The 19370-nt window shown below is 49.9% G+C and overlaps 1 protein-coding gene across 1 annotated transcript in view; it reads left to right on the forward strand.

Moving 5' to 3' along the window:
• Positions 1-19370, forward strand: part of CCT4 (chaperonin containing TCP1 subunit 4) — a 153849-nt gene that overhangs the window by 52111 nt on the left and 82368 nt on the right. The window lies entirely within an intron of this gene.

Genomic DNA, 19370 nt, shown 5'->3' on the forward strand with positions numbered 1-19370 from the left:
TCTTTGTATTAGTTCTTTTTAGAGGTGCTCTTATATCAGTGGGTACTAAAGAGACAGCTATATTATTCTATTGGCAGAATGACATGAGAGGTGAAAAAGGAAAACCAATGCATCCACCCTCCTTCCCAGTGAGGAAGTCAAAACTTTGCTCTAGAATTTAGATGCTCATAGGGGAGGGAGAGTTTAAGGGCCATTCATCTCTAGAGGGTGGATAAACCAAAGTAGGCAGATGACCATTTAGCGCTTGGATTTATAAGAATACCAATGCTAGAAATAGTTTCTTTTGGACACTTCTACCTGCATGTTCATCACCATAGAATATCCCAGGCGCCAGACTTAACCTGGAAACATCTGCCATATCTCTCCAGGGCGATGGGGGGTGCTGGCTCGGTCTCTGTCCAGGAAGTGGCGTTGGGGTTCCATCACTGGATCCATATAGCACCCACCCCTCTGCCTCTAAATTAATTTGAAGGCCATCCACGAGTGGCAAGGAAAGCTTTTTATGGCCAGTGCAAGTGAGGAACGTTGTGTCGGAGAGACAGGCCTTAATCTAGAATCTGGAAAAGGTCCATACCTCCATCTCACTCCTCCCTCTCCTCAAAGGAAAAATAGAGACTCCATAAGAAGAAGAAACGCTCCTATTCTCCCAGCACGGGGGCAAGACTTCACCTTGTGCTTCTCCCCTGCTCTTTTTTCATAGAGCCGGAGTTAGATAACGCCTCTCCCAGCGCCCAGGATGATACCCACACCTGCATACCACAAAGGTCCTGGGGCGGATTCTGCCTCCTTCCTACAGGCCGTGCTGAATATGTTCCAGGGAGTAGCAGTGCTCTTTGGTGCACCAGGTGGCCCCATTGGACCATTTGGGGCTCCACTTCACCCCCTGGTGTAGGAAGCCAGCTCTTTATATAGTGGACCAAAAAGAGGTACACTGTTTAACCCTTTGGATACGTCGGATGGCTCCCGGCTGTCCGGCACTATGGTTGGCGTGTGCGTCGGACGGCTGGGAGCCCTCCAAATTTCGCACACCTCTAAAGGTTCAAGAGTTAAGGCCAACCCCAAAAGAATTAGAGGCACAAATGCTCTTTTGTGGTAGTGTGGGCTAACAGTTGGGCATTATTGCACACACAAAGGTAGTAAGTGAGACCACACTAAAAGAAATCAGTCTGACACTGATATACAAAAATGACACGTTAATGGGAATTAGATCATCGGAATCAGGTAAGTACTTTTTGAGTTATGAATTTGTAGTGTTTAAAAATGGACACAGTGCAATTTCTGAAGCGGTAATGTTATCATATTGAGGAAAAACATACACTGCATACGGGTACTTCCCAGTAACTAAAGGGACCATCTCCTGGACTTAAGGTAAGTATGTGGCAAGGTCTGAGGCAGCACCAACAGGTCACCTCTGAGGGAAGCCAGATTTGCATACCAAAGGCAGTGCTCTCTTTGGAGCTCACTGCCTTTGAATAGTAGTTTACCAGCCTTCCTGGACGAGATGTAAAACACCTCCTTCCAGAGCAGGCATTGTTCGTGACCACCTGAGAGCATGGACTTACCCCTGGGGGTCAGAAACTTGCCTGTGATGGCAGGCTGGGCTGGACCAGTCAGCCAGCACGCTAGAAGGCTGGTAGGTTTCAGGCGATACTGCTTGTACTAATAAATCCATCACTGGAGTCAGTGTGGGTTTATTAATATGAGGTGTTTGATACCAAACACCATAGGTTTCACTGAAGCAATTATATAGCGGGGGAATTTGTTTTGATCGGTGCCCAGTACCTGACCCGCCCTGATCCCCTCAGAAGCGGTCGCTCCTCATGCTGCTCCCTGACCTGCCTGCCGCCTGTGGTATCGTAGCGCTAGAGTCCCTGATTGCTCTCTGCTCCCTCGCATTGCTCCCACAAGCTTCTGTGCCTGAGTGCAGTTTACATTTATATCGTAGCGGTTTTAATCGTACCTGACTGCATTTAACTTTGTTATTATAGCGCTATTGCGAAAGTGAGCTCTGAAGTGATTTAACCCTTTCGATGCTGATGACGAGCTCAGCTCATCATCACCCACGGGTGTCGTGTGCTGATGACGAGCTGAGCTCGTCATAGTGCCACTAAAATGGCATTTTCCAGCACAGGGGGGGAAAACGCCCAGCAGCCATGTGGTTAAATTGTGCTGCACTGCCTTTTGACTGTATATCTGAGCTGTGCTTGCCTGTGCCGGTGCATTTGCCATTATCAGTGCGTTCATTTTGATTGTGCCCCAATCGTGTTTTGCTTTTGGCTTCCTGCCATTTTGTTGATTGTTGTTTTGCATCCCTCGCCGGCCCTCCACCCCGCTCCTGCCTCCCAGCTGACCCTCCCTCCCACTGATAGCTTTAGCTCCGCTCTTGTGTTGTTGCGCTGTGACCCGCCCTGATTCCCTCAGAAGCGGTAGCTCCTCACACTGCTCCCTGACCTGCCTGCCGCCTGTGGTATCGTAGCGCTAGAGTCCCTGATTGCTCTCTGCTCCCTCGCATTGCTCCCACAAGCTTCTGTGCCTGAGTGCAGTTTACATTTAGATCGTAGCGCTTTTAATCGTACCTGACTGCATTTAACTTTGTTATTGTAGCGCTATTGCGAAAGTGAGCTCTGAAGTGATTTAAATTGTGCTGCGCTGCCTTTTGACTGTATATCTGAGCTGTGCTTGCCTGTGCCGGTGCATTTGCCATTATCAGTGCGTTCATTTTGATTGTGCCCCAATCGTGTTTCGCTTTTGGCTTCCTGCCATTTTGTTGATTGTTGTTTTGCATCCCTGGCCGGCCCTCCACCCCGCTCCCGCCTCCCAGCTGACCCTCCCTCGCCCCCGCCCCCTCCACTATCAACATATGACGGATGCCTTTGCGCGCAGCGGACGCGCCCCATGGGCGCCAAAGGTGCGCCAAAGGTAAACCCATCTACGCCCGTCCGCGCCTGACCCCCCTGGTCCTCGCAAAACCCACTCCTCCAGCATAACGTATGACGCCGCCACCCTCTGTGCCCATAACCCCGGACGCACACCACAATGCTGTGAAGCTGCCCTAGGACGCACCCACGGACTCTTCGCCTGCCACTCCTGCAAGTTCGCCTGCATCAAGACCCACACCAAATCCTCCCCCTCCAAACACAGCTCCGACTCTAACCACCTGAAATGCATCCTGCTGAACACCCGCTCGGTCCACAGACACGCCACTGAACTCTGGGACCTACTCGACACTGCATCACCGGACGTCTCCTTCCTTACAGAAACCTGGATGAACGCATCATCAGCGCCCGACATCGCCATAGCCATCCCGGACGATTACAAGATCATCCGAAAAGTCCGCACCAACCAAACAGGAGGAGGCATCGCCATCGTCCATAAGAACACCATCCGAATCACGACCAGCTCCGACGATAACCTAGCTACCGCCGAACACCTCCACTTCCAGATCCACACCGACCCCAGGACCACACTTAGAGGCACCCTCATCTATAGACCACCAGGAACCCGCACACAATTCAGCAAAGACATCACTGACTTCATCAGCCCACATGCCCTCAACTCCGAGAACTACATCCTACTGGGAGACATCAACTTCCACCTGGAAAAGAAAAACGACAACCACACCACCACTCTTCTAGACAACCTAGCCAATCTCGGACTCAAACAACTTGTTGACACCCCCACCCACACGCTCGACTCTATCTACATCTCCTTCGATCACACCACAGTTCTCCATTGGACGGACCACAGCTGTGTTCACTTCAGCTACAAAAAAACCACGACCCACAACCTATTCCTCGAAGAAACTGGAACAAAATCACCACCGGCCAACTCCTCACATTGCTCAACCAATACCCTCCCGCCATCATCGGACCCAAACCAAGCTGCCACCAAACTCACACAATGGATCACTCACAGCGCTGACAAATTAGCACCCTTGAAAAACTACCAGACCAAACAGGGTAGCAAAAAGGCCCCCTGGTTCAATGATGACCTTAAGAAATCCAAGAAACTATGCCATACTCTCGAGAAAACATGGAGAAAAAACCCAACCACTGACAACCTGACCGCCACCCGCAAACACCACCAACTGATCCGATCCACCAAGAAATCAGCATTCAAGGATCGACTCGACGACAACGCCCACAACAGCAAGGAACTATTCAACATCGTCAAAGAATGTACCAACCCCACCGCAGGCTCAAACCACATTACTCCCTCCCAAGACCTCTGCGATTCGTTATCCTCTTTCTTCCATAACAAAATCGCCGACATACATAACAGCTTTGAGAACCTATCCAAAGAACAGTCCACTCCACCCACCTCCGAACCTAAACCGCACTCTAACAACGTTAGCGCCTGGAACCCAATCACCACTGAAGACACCATCCGCCTAATGAACTCCATCCATTCAGGATCGCCAACCGACCCTTGTCCCCACCACATCTTCAACAAAGCAGACTCCATCATCGCACCCCATCTCCGTGATGTCATCAACTGCTCCTTCAACTCCGCTACCTTCCCAGAAAGCTGGAAACTCGCCGAACTCAGCGCCCTCCTGAAGAAACCCACAGCAGACCCCTCTGAACTTAAGAACTACCGCCCCATTTCCCTCCTCCCATTCCCTGCCAAAGTCATTGAGAAAGCAGTCAATAGCCAGCTCGCCGCCTTCCTTGAATCCAACAATTCCCTCGACACCTCGCTGTCCGGCTTCCGAGCCAAACACAGCACCGAAACCGCCCTCATTGCAGCGACGGACGACATCCGAACGCTACTGGACAACGGAGAAACAGTTGCCCTCATCCTACTCGACCTCTCCGCCGCCTTCGACACAGTCTGTCATAGCACCCTCATACAACGCCTCAGCAACGTCGGCATACAAGGAAAAGCTTTGAACTGGATCATCTCGTTCCTCGCCGGGAGAACCCCGAGAGTCCGCCTCCCCCCATTCAAATCAGAGGCCACCGAAGTCATCTGCGGAGTACCACAAGGTTCATCACTCAGTCCCACCCTCTTCAACTTTTACATGAGCCCCCTCGCAACCATCGTGCGACAACACAACCTCAACATCATCTCCTACGCTGACGACACCCAGCTGATCCTTTCCCTCACCAAAGACCCTCACACCGCCAAAACCAATCTTCACGAAGGCATGAAAGAAGTAGCTGAATGGATGAAAAACAGCCGCCTAAAACTAAACTCAGACAAAACGGAAGTCCTCATCCTAGGATCATCCCCTTCTGCCTGGGACGACTCATGGTGGCCACCGGCCCTGGGCACAGCACCCATACCTACAGACCACGCACGTAACCTGGGCTTCATCCTGGACTCCTCCCTCTCGATGACCAGACAAGTCAACGCCGTACTTCGCATGCTCAAAAAAAATCTTCCGTTGGATCCCCACCGAAACAACAAAGACTGTCACCCACGCACTGGTCACTAGCCGACTGGACTATGGAAACACACTCTACGCCGGAACCACAGCCAAATTACAGAAAAAACTCCAACGCATCCAAAACGCAACAGCCAGACTCATATTGGACATCCCTCGCCAAGCTCACATCACCGGTCACCTGAAAGACCTCCACTGGCTTCCCGCCAACAAGAGAATAACGTTCCGTCTCCTCACCCACGCACACAAGGCCCTCTACAACCTAGGACCTGAATGCCTCCACACACGAATGTCCTTCTACACACCCACCCGCCAACTACGATCCTCCAATCAAGCCCTTGCCGCAGTTCCGCGCATCCACAGATCCACCATGGGAGGAAGATCCTTCTCCTACTTAGCGGCCAAAACCTGGAATTCTCTCCCACTCACCTCCGCCTTACACAGAAGCACATTTCCTTCAGAAAGCAACTTAAAACCTGGCTATTCGATAAATAATGCACACCCTCCCCCAAGCGCCTTGAGACCCTCTGGGTGAGTAGTGCGCTATACAAATTCCTGAACTTTAACTACATACCTTAAGAGGGCTTTCCTGCTCACTTGTAATGTCTAGTAATAGAACTAGACATCAAAGGGGCATATCTGATCATGCATATATTTCCTCACATAAAATATAATGCACCCTGCCGTAGTGCTCAGAGGCCTGCTGTAGGGGTGACCTATATATATTAGAGGCAGTGACTCTGGCATGGCACGCAGGAGTGTCATGTTATGTTTTTAATCCTGGCTTCCACCATGTTACTCAGCCTGCAGAGGCAGTCTGTGTGGTATTGGTGTATGGGTCCCTTAGGGTGGCATAATATAGGCTGCAGCCCTTTCGGACCCTCTTTAGTACTTATGCCTTAAGTATCCTGGGTACCATTTGCTAGGGACTTACACAGGTGCTAAAGTCTCTAGCCAATTGTAGAACCACTAGATAACATCTTGTTTTGGGGAAGGAGCACTGGCACTGAGGTCTGGTTAGCAGGCCTCCGTGCACTGTCAGAGTTGAAAATCTGCATCTAGTAGCTAAAAGGGACAAAAAGTGGGGGGATAACTGTAACAAAAGCCCAGTTTCATACACGTTTGGATGGTGTAGAAGGTCCTGCGGACCCAGCCCACCCTCGACGTATACCAGGTTGCCACCTCTGCCGTAGATTCAAGTGCCGTTAGGATCTTCACCTCCCCAAGACACTACTGCCATCTGTCAATAGGATGAAATCCAGAGAGATGCTCAACGCTTCTGGGAGGATCAATAATCTCAAGAGTTGCCCAATCCACAAAGCCCATATTGGAACACAGTTGTATGCTTTTTGTTTGGACTTAGACCAAAAGTCCTCAGATAATCATGGGGATGCTGATGGCACTGAGCCCATCCCCTCCTCTGATGCAACAGATCTTTTGGCCTTTCAGAATGCCAGTGGGCTTGATAAGTCACCAGACATTAATCCAGCACTGGCAGAGAGTTTATCCTTCATGCCATGATCAAGGCTTCTAAAGTGTTGAAGCTCGTTCTCCCTTCAGTGGAATACAGGCCTAACATTTTTAGTGATGGGCTACAGTTGGCGTTGTCTACCATGGAAGCACTGCCTCCCTTTTAATGTGGCTCTTCTGAAAGCATCCAAATAGCCATGGTCTAAAAACTCACCTTGTGCATGGTGGATAACCAAACCATTGCACATCGCTACATGCCAGCTGTTGGACTCCGCTTTCTTGTCCCTCCATCCTTCTCCAAATCGCTTGGTGGTACAGGCGCTTTCCATGATCAGGTTGAACCCAGGGGCCTTTCCCCAACCATGGTGTCTCAAAAGCTGGAGAAAGTTGTAAAGAAAGCATTGTCCACAGGCATTCTAGCTCTTTGTTGCCTGAATGCAGCATGTTTGTTGGGGTGTTTCTCCCATGCCTTTTGGGATATGCAGCGTTGGTGGTCCCTTAACTTACCCGATTGTCTCAGGGGCTACGTCCAAAGGGTGGTCCATGATGGGCAGCATGCTTCCTGCCTTATACACCGGAATGGCCGTATACTGATGAAGGTTGAAGGAGGTTAGGGCCACCGCAAGATCATTCGAGCTGCAGTAGTCAACGAAGGACTGATGTTTCTATTGAAGTTTCAAGTGCTTTGGCAGGAGTTCCCCTTTTGGGCAATTCCAGTCAATTTCAACTGGTCAACTGCAAAAGCCACTTTTCCTGAAATACAGGGGAAGAGGTTAAGGGACGCTGCAGCCCAGTTCTGCCTATATTCTCACCTGCGCCACTGGGGAAGTTTGTGAAGGAGCACGTTATGCCAGTGGAAGGGCGGATATTTTCTGTTCTGCAGGCCTGGAATACCATAACTTTAAATGAATGAGTCCTGCAGTTTGTGGAAAGTGTTATCCCCTACAGTACCAAGCAGCCCATGCCCCCGCCCTCCCTCAGTGATAGTCCTACTGCTGAAGGGAACAGTTAAATTGATGCCAGAACTCAAAATTGCACAGGGGTGCTAAACTTAATTTCTTTGCTCCCAAGAAAGTTGGTGGTCTTAGGCTGATCCTAGGCTCCAAAAAGTTTACCTGTGTAAGGAAAATTTTTCAAGAGGCTGTCCCTGGCTAAGATCCTTTTTGGTACTGGATTGAAAAGACTGCATGCTGTCCCTGGACTTGCTGGATGTGTATTTTCATATACTGATCCTGTGGTCCCTAGGGCGGCACCTCCTGTTTTTTGGTGGTGTTCACTTGTTGCAAATTCACTGTTCCCATTTTTAGATTTGTAACTTTGTCCCCTTAGGACTCCCAACAAAGTGGTTGCCGTGGCCATTTCCCATCCCAGGCAGTGTAGGTTTGTGTTATTCCCGTAGGTAGATGACTAGCTGTGTAAAACTTATTGCCACAGATGTGGTCTTTCTACCTGGAGGTGACCGTATCAATGCTGTTTGACTTGTTGTTCACAGTCCATCTACCTAAGTCTCATCTGGAGTCCTCCCTCTGCCTACTGTTAGTAGGAGTGGCCCTGGATACAACCTAGATCTGAGCATTCCCACCTCCACATAGTATCTGGGTCATTCGGGATATGATTCTGATGTTTCTGGTGGGAATTGATTCCATTCCTGATTGCTCTCTGCCTGTCTTACTAGCGTTTTGCATCCTCCTGAGCATGTCCCCCCTGCCCCCTCTGAAACCAGAGGGGCTGTCCAGATCTTGGCGGGCAATGTGACCGAAGTGTGCTACGTCAACAAGCAGGGAGGACTTGGTTCTCACCTTCTCTGTCTGAAAGTGAGTATGCTATAAAATTGGGCATGCTGACAAGGGGTCTTGTCGACCACGAGTAGCATTTCAACCCAGAGGTGTTTCAAAACATCTTTGCCCTGTGCGGCACACCTCGCGAGCATCATTTTGTAACACAAACCCATGCCCATTGACCGTCTGTGCTCTCCAGCATTTATTCCAGGGCGTCTTGGGTGACTCGTTAAAGTTTCCACTTCGCTACACATTTCCTCCCATACCCTTAATTCCTTGGATTTTGAAGAAGTGTTGACCAGACTAGGCGTGACCAATTCTGACCAAGAATGGTCTGATACGCAGACCTACTACACTTTTCCCTGTGTGCTCCTATTCATCTCCCACTCAGAGCAGACATTCTATCCAATGGGGGCCAGATCCTGCATCTTACTCTTAGGAGTTTACACCTTGATGCGTGAAGATTGAGCTGGACTAATCAGAGTCCTTTTTAGCTTTCATTGGAGGTGGTGAACATGATCTTGTCAGCTCCTCATCTCTCAACTGAGTCGGTGTGTTCAGGGAGAGAAAATACATTTGTGACACTGTGTTCAACAGAAAAATAGATTCCTCAAAAGAATCTTTCCCAAAATTCTTAAGTTCTCATGGTCCTTGACCCAGCAAGGCTGTGCAATTGGTATGGTCGGATAATATCTTGCACCCTTGTCTGCTTTCTTTTTTCAGGTCTCCCAGACCAACCTTATTTTAATCACCCGTGGTTGTCAGATTTTTGAAGGGTTTTACAAACCTGTTTCTGCCAGTTCCATTTGTTACGCCACATTGGGACTTGAATTTAGTTTTGACTTAATTGATGGGTGCTCCATTTTAGATCCAATACAGTTGTCAGTAACAGCTACTCACTTTTTTTTAAACATTTTTATTGAACAAATCATCAATCAAAAAAAATCAACTTATCCGGCAGTTACCAGAGCGAGGATACAGTATTACATATATTAGGGAAGGGTCGCTGTGTGACTGCTTTGCTCTTTCTCCCTCGGGTTCTTATCTTCACCCATCTAATATCTATACTTTTCCCATGGATTCCATACTTTATCCCATTTTTTGGGGGGCACCTTCCGCTTTGGTGTACAGATTTTTCTGCCAGGCAGCACAAGTCCAGGTCTTGTTTCCAGCTAGAAAGCTTTGGTGGTTTCTGTGCCCCCCACAACCTTGCTATGTTGCTCTTTGCCACCACTGAGGCCAGTGTGAGGGCCACCTGGACTCTCCTGTGGCGCCTAATAAATGCCAGTGAGCATCCAAGGTATGTTTGTGCCTGCACTTCAGACATTACTCCAGCCACCCTAGTCCAGTAGTGTTTGGGGCCCTCCCAGATACGAAAGAAGGTACCTGTCCCTCCGCACCCTCTGATGCAGTGATCTGAGTCTGACCAACCTAGTTTGTGATGGAGCGTTCGAGTATGTGATATACTTGATCAATCTAAATCTTATCCATATGGCGATCTCCCTGGGGCTCTGGATTGTTTCCTGCAAGTCGCTGTCTTCCAGTAGCCCTAAGTCAGATTCTCAAACTGCTGTCAATGGCCTAGGGGGTCGGGAAGGTTGTTCCTTTTCTTCTGGTATGTTGGGGCTGTCGCTTGTCTATCATGGGGTCGAGCAACAATCTGTCCTCCAGAGGGGAGTAGTCGGGTAGTGTTTCTCCATCCGGTATGCAGCAGCGTAGAGCATGCCTCAGTTGCAGGTAGCGGAATTTTTCAGCGCTGGACATTTGCTAGTCAGTCTGCTACAACCCCACCACACATCTATCCAAGGGTGTCCAAACCAATGAGGCTCCATCTGCAAAAGCCCTGTAGGCCCTCCACATCATCCAGTCCATTAATTTCCTAGAGTGGTGTGTGTTGAGTCGGTCTTGAGTCCCACCCCAGCAGCATAGTAGTTATTCGCCAAGCTTGTGCGACCTCTTGTGTGTGGGCTGGTAGCGGCTTCCCCTGTTGCCTGCGGTACAGGGTAGCCAGGTGTCCTCTGTTCTCCATCGCATATCGGTGGACCCTAAATGTCGGCTCTGCATGGGGGCAAAGACCCAGTCATTGACATTGACCAGTTGGGCCACTAGTTAGTAGCTCCGGATGTCTGGGACCGCCAATCCACCCTCATATATCCCATGCTGTAGATTGCGCAGTGCTATGCATGATTTGCCCCCCTCTCACAGAAGGTTGTTTTGTGATAGCCCTGAAATCTGGGATCCTGTATGGGGTGTTCTGCAGAGCATAAAGTAGGAGCGGTATGGCATCATCTTAAATAGAACTGCTCTGCCCATGAGGGAGATTGGTAAAAGTCACCAGTGCATTATGTCATCGCGCAACCTCACCAATTAAAGATGTATGTTTGGATTTAGGAATTCCTCAGCTGTCTTTGTGATCCATATGCCTAGGTATTTGAATTTATCGTGCTGCGTCGGGCCGCACAGTCCGTCATGAGAGGTGGGAGTTCGCCTGCAAGAGTAAAAATAAGAGATTTGTCCCAGTTTATCTGGTATCCAGCGTAGGTCCCAAACAGTCGGAGTATATTTAGGAGTCTGTGCAGCGTTTGTTTAGGTTTGTGTGCAAAGAGCAATATATCGTTGGCGCACAGCGAGATACGTTCTTCCCACCACCCTCTGCTGTCTATGCCCCAAATTAGGGGGTCCCCTCAGACCCACGCCGCTAGCAGTTCCAGCACGAATAGTATTGGGTACAATAGGCACCCCTGTCGTGTGCCCTGGTGAAGTCCTTGAAGCCGACCCATTTACCCGCATGCGGGCTTTCGGGTTCTGATAAGAGGCAGACACATGCGCCAAAGTTTGGACCAGGGCCCAATCTGAGGAATACCGCATTACGAAAGGGCCATTCGGGCATCCTGTGACATTAGAGCGGCAGGTATATGCTGGTGCGCCGCCATGGCATGCATTACTCTATATAGTCGTCTTTAAGTCTGGTGCTTATGTGTTGTATGAATCCCGACTGGTCTGGGTGTATTATGGTGGCGATTATAGGTATGAGCCGATCTGCTAACACTTTTGCCAAGACCTTGGTTTCAAAATTAAGTAGGGAGATAGGCCTAAAGAAGCCACACAGGTGTGTGGGCTTGCCCTTTTTAGGTCTCGCCTAGACGAAAGCAAAAGCGAAGCTTTTGCTGTCTATGCGAGACAACTTATGTTGCCACTTTTCTGGGAATATTGTGGACATCAGACTGTTACGAGCTTTTTCTGCTGTAGTCAGGCTGTCACGAGCTTCTCCTTTGGAGATTTGACCTCGTGAGCGCGCCTTGACTGCATCTAATGGGCCGTGCGCTTCCTTTAGTCAGTTTCACTTTGACGCCTGCACTTTCAAAGTGAAATGAAACAATGTGTCTGGTAGTTGTTCATGTGGAGTGCCTTCTGACCTCGTGAGCGCGCCTTGACTGCATCTAATGTGTGTGGCTTTTTTTTTCAAAGTGGCCCGGGCGCTTGCTTCAGTCAGTTTCACTTTTAAGGTGCAGGCGTCAATGCGTCTGGTACTTGTTTTATTTCCATTTAATGCTCTTTGGAACAACAATTTTATATTACTTGTGTGTATTACCACTGGCCAGAATTTCAAAGACTTATATTCACGCAGGTGAAATAATACTATTGTGATTAGGGCCGATTTTTGGAGTCTGACCGTTCAGAGTGGAGCTTCAGAGTGGAGCTTCAGAGTGGAGCTTCAGAGTGGAGCTTCAGAGTGGAGCTTCAGAGTGGAGCTTCAGAGTGGAGCTTCAGAGTGGAGCTTCAGAGTGGAGCTTCAGAGTGGAGCTTCAGAGTGGAGCTTCAGAGTGGAGCTTCAGAGTGGAGAGTGGAGCTTCAGAGTGGAGAGTGGAGCTTCAGAGTGGAGAGTGGAGCTTCAGAGTGGAGAGTGGAGCTTCAGAGTGGAGAGTGGAGCTTCAGAGTGGAGAGTGGAGCTTCAGAGTGGAGAGTGGAGCTTCAGAGTGGAGAGTGGAGCTTCAGAGTGGAGAGTGGAGCTTCAGAGTGGAGAGTGGAGCTTCAGAGTGGAGAGTGGAGCTTCAGAGTGCAGAGTGGAGCTTCCGAGTGCAGAGTGGAGCTTCAGAGTGGAGCTTCCGAGTGCAGAGTGGAGCTTCAGAGTGCAGAGTGGAGCTTCAGAGTGGAGCTTCAGAGTGGAGCTTCAGAGTGGAGCTTCAGAGTGGAGCTTCAGAGTGGAGCTGCAGAGTGGAGCTGCAGAGTGGAGCTGCAGAGTGGAGCTGCAGAGTGGAGCTGCAGAGTGGAGCTGCAGAGTGGAGCTGCAGAGTGGAGCTGCAGAGTGGAGCTTCAGAGTGGAGCTTCAGAGTGGAGCTTCAGAGTGGAGCTTCAGAGTGGAGCTTCAGAGTGGAGCTTCAGAGTGGAGCTTCAGAGTGGAGCTTCAGAGTGGAGCTTCAGAGTGGAGCTTCAGAGTGAAGCTTCAGAGTGGAGCTTCAGAGTGGAGCTTCAGAGTGGAGCTTCAGAGTGGAGCTTCAGAGTGGAGCTTCAGAGTGGAGCTTCAGAGTGGAGCTTCAGAGTGGAGCTTCAGAGTGGAGCTTCAGAGTGGAGCTTCAGAGTGGAGAGTGGAGCTTCAGAGTGGAGAGTGGAGCTTCAGAGTGGAGAGTGGAGCTTCAGAGTGGAGAGTGGAGCTTCAGAGTGGAGAGTGGAGCTTCAGAGTGGAGAGTGGAGCTTCAGAGTGGAGAGTGGAGCTTCAGAGTGGAGAGTGGAGCTTCAGAGTGGAGAGTGGAGCTTCAGAGTGGAGAGTGGAGCTTCAGAGTGGAGAGTGGAGCTTCAGAGTGGAGAGTGGAGCTTCAGAGTGGAGAGTGGAGCTTCAGAGTGGAGAGTGGAGCTTCAGAGTGGAGAGTGGAGCTTCAGAGTGGAGAGTGGAGCTTCAGAGTGGAGAGTGGAGCTTCAGAGTGGAGCTTCAGAGTGGAGCTTCAGAGTGGAGCTTCAGAGTGGAGCTTCAGAGTGGAGCTTCAGAGTGGAGCTTCAGAGTGGAGCTTCAGAGTGGAGCTTCAGAGTGGAGCTTTAGAGTGGAGCTTTAGAGTGGAGCTTTAGAGTGGAGCTTTAGAGTGGAGCTTTAGAGTGGAGCTTTAGAGTGGAGCTTTAGAGTGGAGCTTTAGAGTGGAGCTTTAGAGTGGAGCTTTAGAGTGGAGCTTTAGAGTGGAGCTTTAGAGTGGAGCTTTAGAGTGGAGCTTTAGAGTGGAGCTTTAGAGTGGAGAGTGGAGCTTTAGAGTGGAGCTTTAGAGTGGAGAGTGGAGCTTTAGAGTGGAGCTTTAGAGTGGAGAGTGGAGCTTTAGAGTGGAGCTTTAGAGTGGAGCTTTAGAGTGCAGAGTGGAGCTTTAGAGTGGAGCTTTAGAGTGGAGCTTTAGAGTGGAGCTTTAGAGTGGAGCTTTAGAGTGGAGCTTTAGAGTGGAGCTTTAGAGTGGAGCTTTAGAGTGGAGCTTTAGAGTGGAGCTTTAGAGTGGAGCTTTAGAGTGGAGCTTTAGAGTGCAGAGTGGAGCTTTAGAGTGGAGCTTTAGAGTGCAGAGTGGAGCTTTAGAGTGGAGCTTTAGAGTGCAGAGTGGAGCTTTAGAGTGGAGCTTTAGAGTGCAGAGTGGAGCTTTAGAGTGGAGCTTTAGAGTGCAGAGTGGAGCTTTAGAGTGGAGCTTTAGAGTGCAGAGTGGAGCTTTAGAGTGGAGCTTTAGAGTGCAGAGTGGAGCTTTAGAGTGGAGCTTTAGAGTGCAGAGTGGAGCTTTAGAGTGGAGCTTTAGAGTGCAGAGTGGAGCTTTAGAGTGGAGCTTTAGAGTGCAGAGTGGAGCTTTAGAGTGGAGCTTTAGAGTGCAGAGTGGAGCTTTAGAGTGGAGCTTTAGAGTGCAGAGTGGAGCTTTAGAGTGGAGCTTTAGAGTGCAGAGTGGAGCTTTAGAGTGGAGCTTTAGAGTGCAGAGTGGAGCTGCAGAGTGGAGCTTTAGAGTGCAGAGTGGAGCTGCAGAGTGGAGCTTTAGAGTGCAGAGTGGAGCTGCAGAGTGGAGCTTTAGAGTGCAGAGTGGAGCTGCAGAGTGGAGCTTTAGAGTGCAGAGTGGAGCTTTAGAGTGGAGCTTTAGAGTGCAGAGTGGAGCTTTAGAGTGGAGCTTTAGAGTGCAGAGTGGAGCTTTAGAGTGGAGCTTTAGAGTGCAGAGTGGAGCTTTAGAGTGGAGCTTTAGAGTGCAGAGTGGAGCTTTAGAGTGGAGCTTTAGAGTGCAGAGTGGAGCTTTAGAGTGGAGCTTTAGAGTGCAGAGTGGAGCTTTAGAGTGGAGCTTTAGAGTGGAGCTTTAGAGTGGAGCTTTAGAGTGGAGCTTTAGAGTGCAGAGTGGAGCTTTAGAGTGGAGCTTTAGAGTGCAGAGTGGAGCTTTAGAGTGGAGCTTTAGAGTGCAGAGTGGAGCTTTAGAGTGGAGCTTTAGAGTGCAGAGTGGAGCTTTAGAGTGGAGCTTTAGAGTGCAGAGTGGAGCTTTAGAGTGGAGCTTTAGAGTGCAGAGTGGAGCTTTAGAGTGGAGCTTTAGAGTGCAGAGTGGAGCTTTAGAGTGGAGCTTTAGAGTGCAGAGTGGAGCTTTAGAGTGGAGCTTTAGAGTGCAGAGTGGAGCTTTAGAGTGGAGCTTTAGAGTGCAGAGTGGAGCTTTAGAGTGGAGCTTTAGAGTGGAGCTTTAGAGTGCAGAGTGGAGCTTTAGAGTGGAGCTTTAGAGTGGAGCTTTAGAGTGGAGCTTTAGAGTGGAGCTTTAGAGTGGAGCTTTAGAGTGGAGCTTTAGAGTGGAGCTTTAGAGTGGAGCTTTAGAGTGGAGCTTTAGAGTGGAGCTTTAGAGTGGAGCTTTAGAGTGCAGAGTGGAGCTTTAGAGTGGAGCTTTAGAGTGCAGAGTGGAGCTTTAGAGTGGAGCTTTAGAGTGGAGCTTTAGAGTGGAGCTTTAGAGTGGAGCTTTAGAGTGGAGCTTTAGAGTGGAGCTTTAGAGTGGAGCTTTAGAGTGGAGCTTTAGAGTGGAGCTTTAGAGTGGAGCTTTAGAGTGCAGAGTGGAGCTTTAGAGTGGAGCTTTAGAGTGCAGAGTGGAGCTTTAGAGTGGAGCTTTAGAGTGCAGAGTGGAGCTTTAGAGTGGAGCTTTAGAGTGCAGAGTGGAGCTTTAGAGTGGAGCTTTAGAGTGCAGAGTGGAGCTTTAGAGTGGAGCTTTAGAGTGCAGAGTGGAGCTTTAGAGTGGAGCTTTAGAGTGCAGAGTGGAGCTTTAGAGTGGAGCTTTAGAGTGCAGAGTGGAGCTTTAGAGTGGAGCTTTAGAGTGCAGAGTGGAGCTTTAGAGTGCAGAGTGGAGAGTGGAGCTTCAGAGTGGAGAGTGGAGCTTCAGAGTGGAGCTTTAGAGTGCAGAGTGGAGAGTGGAGCTTCAGAGTGGAGAGTGGAGCTTCAGAGTGGAGCTTTAGAGTGCAGAGTGGAGAGTGGAGCTTCAGAGTGGAGCTTTAGAGTGCAGAGTGGAGAGTGGAGCTTCAGAGTGGAGAGTGGAGCTTCAGAGTGGAGCTTTAGAGTGCAGAGTGGAGCTTTAGAGTGCAGAGTGGAGCTTTAGAGTGGAGCTTTAGAGTGGAGCTTTAGAGTGCAGAGTGGAGCTTTAGAGTGGAGCTTTAGAGTGCAGAGTGGAGCTTTAGAGTGGAGCTTTAGAGTGCAGAGTGGAGCTTTAGAGTGGAGCTTTAGAGTGCAGAGTGGAGCTTTAGAGTGGAGCTTTAGAGTGCAGAGTGGAGCTTTAGAGTGGAGCTTTAGAGTGCAGAGTGGAGCTTTAGAGTGGAGCTTTAGAGTGCAGAGTGGAGCTTTAGAGTGGAGCTTTAGAGTGCAGAGTGGAGCTTTAGAGTGGAGCTTTAGAGTGCAGAGTGGAGCTTTAGAGTGGAGCTTTAGAGTGCAGAGTGGAGCTTTAGAGTGGAGCTTTAGAGTGCAGAGTGCAGCTTTAGAGTGGAGCTTTAGAGTGCAGAGTGCAGCTTCAGAGTAGAGCTTTAGAGTGCAGAGTGCAGCTTCAGAGTAGAGCTTCAGAGTGGAGCTTCAGAGTGCAGAGTGGAGCTTCAGAGTAGAGCTTCAGAGTGGAGCTTCAGAGTGCAGAGTGGAGCTTCAGAGTAGAGCTTCAGAGTGGAGCTTCAGAGTGCAGAGTGGAGCTTCAGAGTAGAGCTTCAGAGTGGAGCTTCAGAGTGCAGAGTGGAGCTTCAGAGTAGAGCTTCAGAGTGGAGCTTCAGAGTGCAGAGTGGAGCTTCAGAGTAGAGCTTCAGAGTGGAGCTTCAGAGTGCAGAGTGGAGCTTCAGAGTGGAGAGTGGAGCTTCAGAGTGGAGAGTGGAGCTTCAGAGTGCAGAGTGGAGCTTCAGAGTAGAGCTTCAGAGTGGAGCTTCAGAGTGCAGAGTGGAGCTTCAGAGTAGAGCTTCAGAGTGGAGCTTCAGAGTGCAGAGTGGAGCTTCAGAGTAGAGCTTCAGAGTGGAGCTTCAGAGTGCAGAGTGGAGCTTCAGAGTAGAGCTTCAGAGTGGAGCTTCAGAGTGCAGAGTGGAGCTTCAGAGTAGAGCTTCAGAGTGGAGCTTCAGAGTGCAGAGTGGAGCTTCAGAGTGGAGAGTGGAGCTTCAGAGTGGAGAGTGGAGCTTCAGAGTGGAGAGTGGAGCTTCAGAGTGGAGCTTCAGAGTGGAGCTTCAGAGTGGAGCTTCAGAGTGGAGCTTCAGAGTGGAGCTTCAGAGTGGAGCTTCAGAGTGGAGCTTCAGAGTGGAGCTTCAGAGTGGAGCTTCAGAGTGGAGCTTCAGAGTGGAGCTTCAGAGTGGAGCTTCAGAGTGGAGCTTCAGAGTGGAGCTTCAGAGTGGAGCTTCAGAGTGGAGCTTCAGAGTGGAGCTTCAGAGTGGAGCTTCAGAGTGGAGCTTCAGAGTGGAGCTTCAGAGTGGAGCTTCAGAGTGGAGCTTCAGAGTGGAGCTTCAGAGTGGAGCTTCAGAGTGGAGCTTCAGAGTGGAGCTTCAGAGTGGAGCTTCAGAGTGGAGCTTCAGAGTGGAGCTTCAGAGTGGAGCTTCAGAGTGGAGCTTCAGAGTGGAGCTTCAGAGTGGAGCTTCAGAGTGGAGCTTCAGAGTGGAGCTTCAGAGTGGAGCTTCAGAGTGGAGCTTCAGAGTGGAGCTTCAGAGTGGAGCTTCAGAGTGGAGCTTCAGAGTGGAGCTTCAGAGTGGAGCTTCAGAGTGGAGCTTCAGAGTGGAGCTTCAGAGTGGAGCTTCAGAGTGGAGCTTCAGAGTGGAGCTTCAGAGTGGAGCTTCAGAGTGGAGCTTCAGAGTGGAGCTTCAGAGTGGAGCTTCAGAGTGGAGCTTCAGAGTGGAGCTTCAGAGTGGAGCTTCAGAGTGGAGCTTCAGAGTGGAGCTTTAGAGTGGAGCTTTAGAGTGCAGAGTGGAGCTTTAGAGTGGAGCTTCAGAGTGCAGAGTGGAGCTTTAGAGTGGAGCTTTAGAGTGCAGAGTGGAGCTTTAGAGTGGAGCTTTAGAGTGCAGAGTGGAGCTTTAGAGTGGAGCTTTAGAGTGCAGAGTGGAGCTTTAGAGTGGAGCTTTAGAGTGCAGAGTGGAGCTTTAGAGTGGAGCTTTAGAGTGCAGAGTGGAGCTTTAGAGTGGAGCTTTAGAGTGCAGAGTGGAGCTTTAGAGTGGAGCTTTAGAGTGCAGAGTGGAGCTTTAGAGTGGAGCTTCAGAGTGGAGCTTTAGAGTGGAGCTTCAGAGTGCAGAGTGGAGCTTTAGAGTGGAGCTTCAGAGTGCAGAGTGGAGCTTTAGAGTGGAGCTTCAGAGTGCAGAGTGGAGCTTTAGAGTGGAGCTTCAGAGTGCAGAGTGGAGCTTTAGAATGGAGATTCAGAGTGCAGAGTGGAGCTTTAGAGTGGAGCTTCAGAGTGCAGAGTGGAGCTTTAGAGTGGAGCTTCAGAGTGCAGAGTGGAGCTTTAGAGTGGAGCTTCAGAGTGCAGAGTGGAGCTTTAGAGTGGAGCTTCAGAGTGCAGAGTGGAGCTTTAGAGTGGAGCTTCAGAGTGCAGAGTGGAGCTTTAGAGTGGAGCTTCAGAGTGCAGAGTGGAGCTTTAGAGTGGAGCTTCAGAGTGCAGAGTGGAGCTTTAGAGTGGAGCTTCAGAGTGCAGAGTGGAGCTTTAGAGTGCAGAGTGGAGCTTTAGAGTGGAGCTTTAGAGTGCAGAGTGGAGCTTTAGAGTGGAGCTTTAGAGTGCAGAGTGGAGCTTTAGAGTGGAGCTTTAGAGTGCAGAGTGGAGCTTTAGAGTGGAGCTTTAGAGTGGAGAGTGGAGCTTTAGAGTGGAGCTTTAGAGTGGAGCTTTAGAGTGGAGCTTTAGAGTGGAGCTTTAGAGTGGAGCTTTAGAGTGGAGCTTTAGAGTGGAGCTTTAGAGTGGAGCTTTAGAGTGGAGCTTTAGAGTGGAGCTTTAGAGTGGAGCTTTAGAGTGGAGCTTTAGAGTGGAGCTTTAGAGTGGAGCTTTAGAGTGGAGCTTTAGAGTGGAGCTTTAGAGTGGAGAGTGGAGCTTTAGAGTGGAGAGTGGAGCTTTAGAGTGGAAAGTGGAGCTTTAGAGTGGAGAGTGGAGCTTTAGAGTGGAGCTTTAGAGTGCAGAGTGGAGCTTTAGAGTGGAGCTTTAGAGTGCAGAGTGGAGCTTTAGAGTGGAGCTTTAGAGTGCAGAGTGGAGCTTTAGAGTGGAGCTTTAGAGTGGAGCTTTAGAGTGGAGCTTTAGAGTGGAGCTTTAGAGTGGAGCTTTAGAGTGCAGAGTGGAGCTTTAGAGTGG

Source organism: Lissotriton vulgaris, chromosome 6, assembly GCF_964263255.1.
Source record: "Lissotriton vulgaris chromosome 6, aLisVul1.2, whole genome shotgun sequence".
Taxonomy (NCBI): domain Eukaryota; kingdom Metazoa; phylum Chordata; class Amphibia; order Caudata; family Salamandridae; genus Lissotriton; species Lissotriton vulgaris.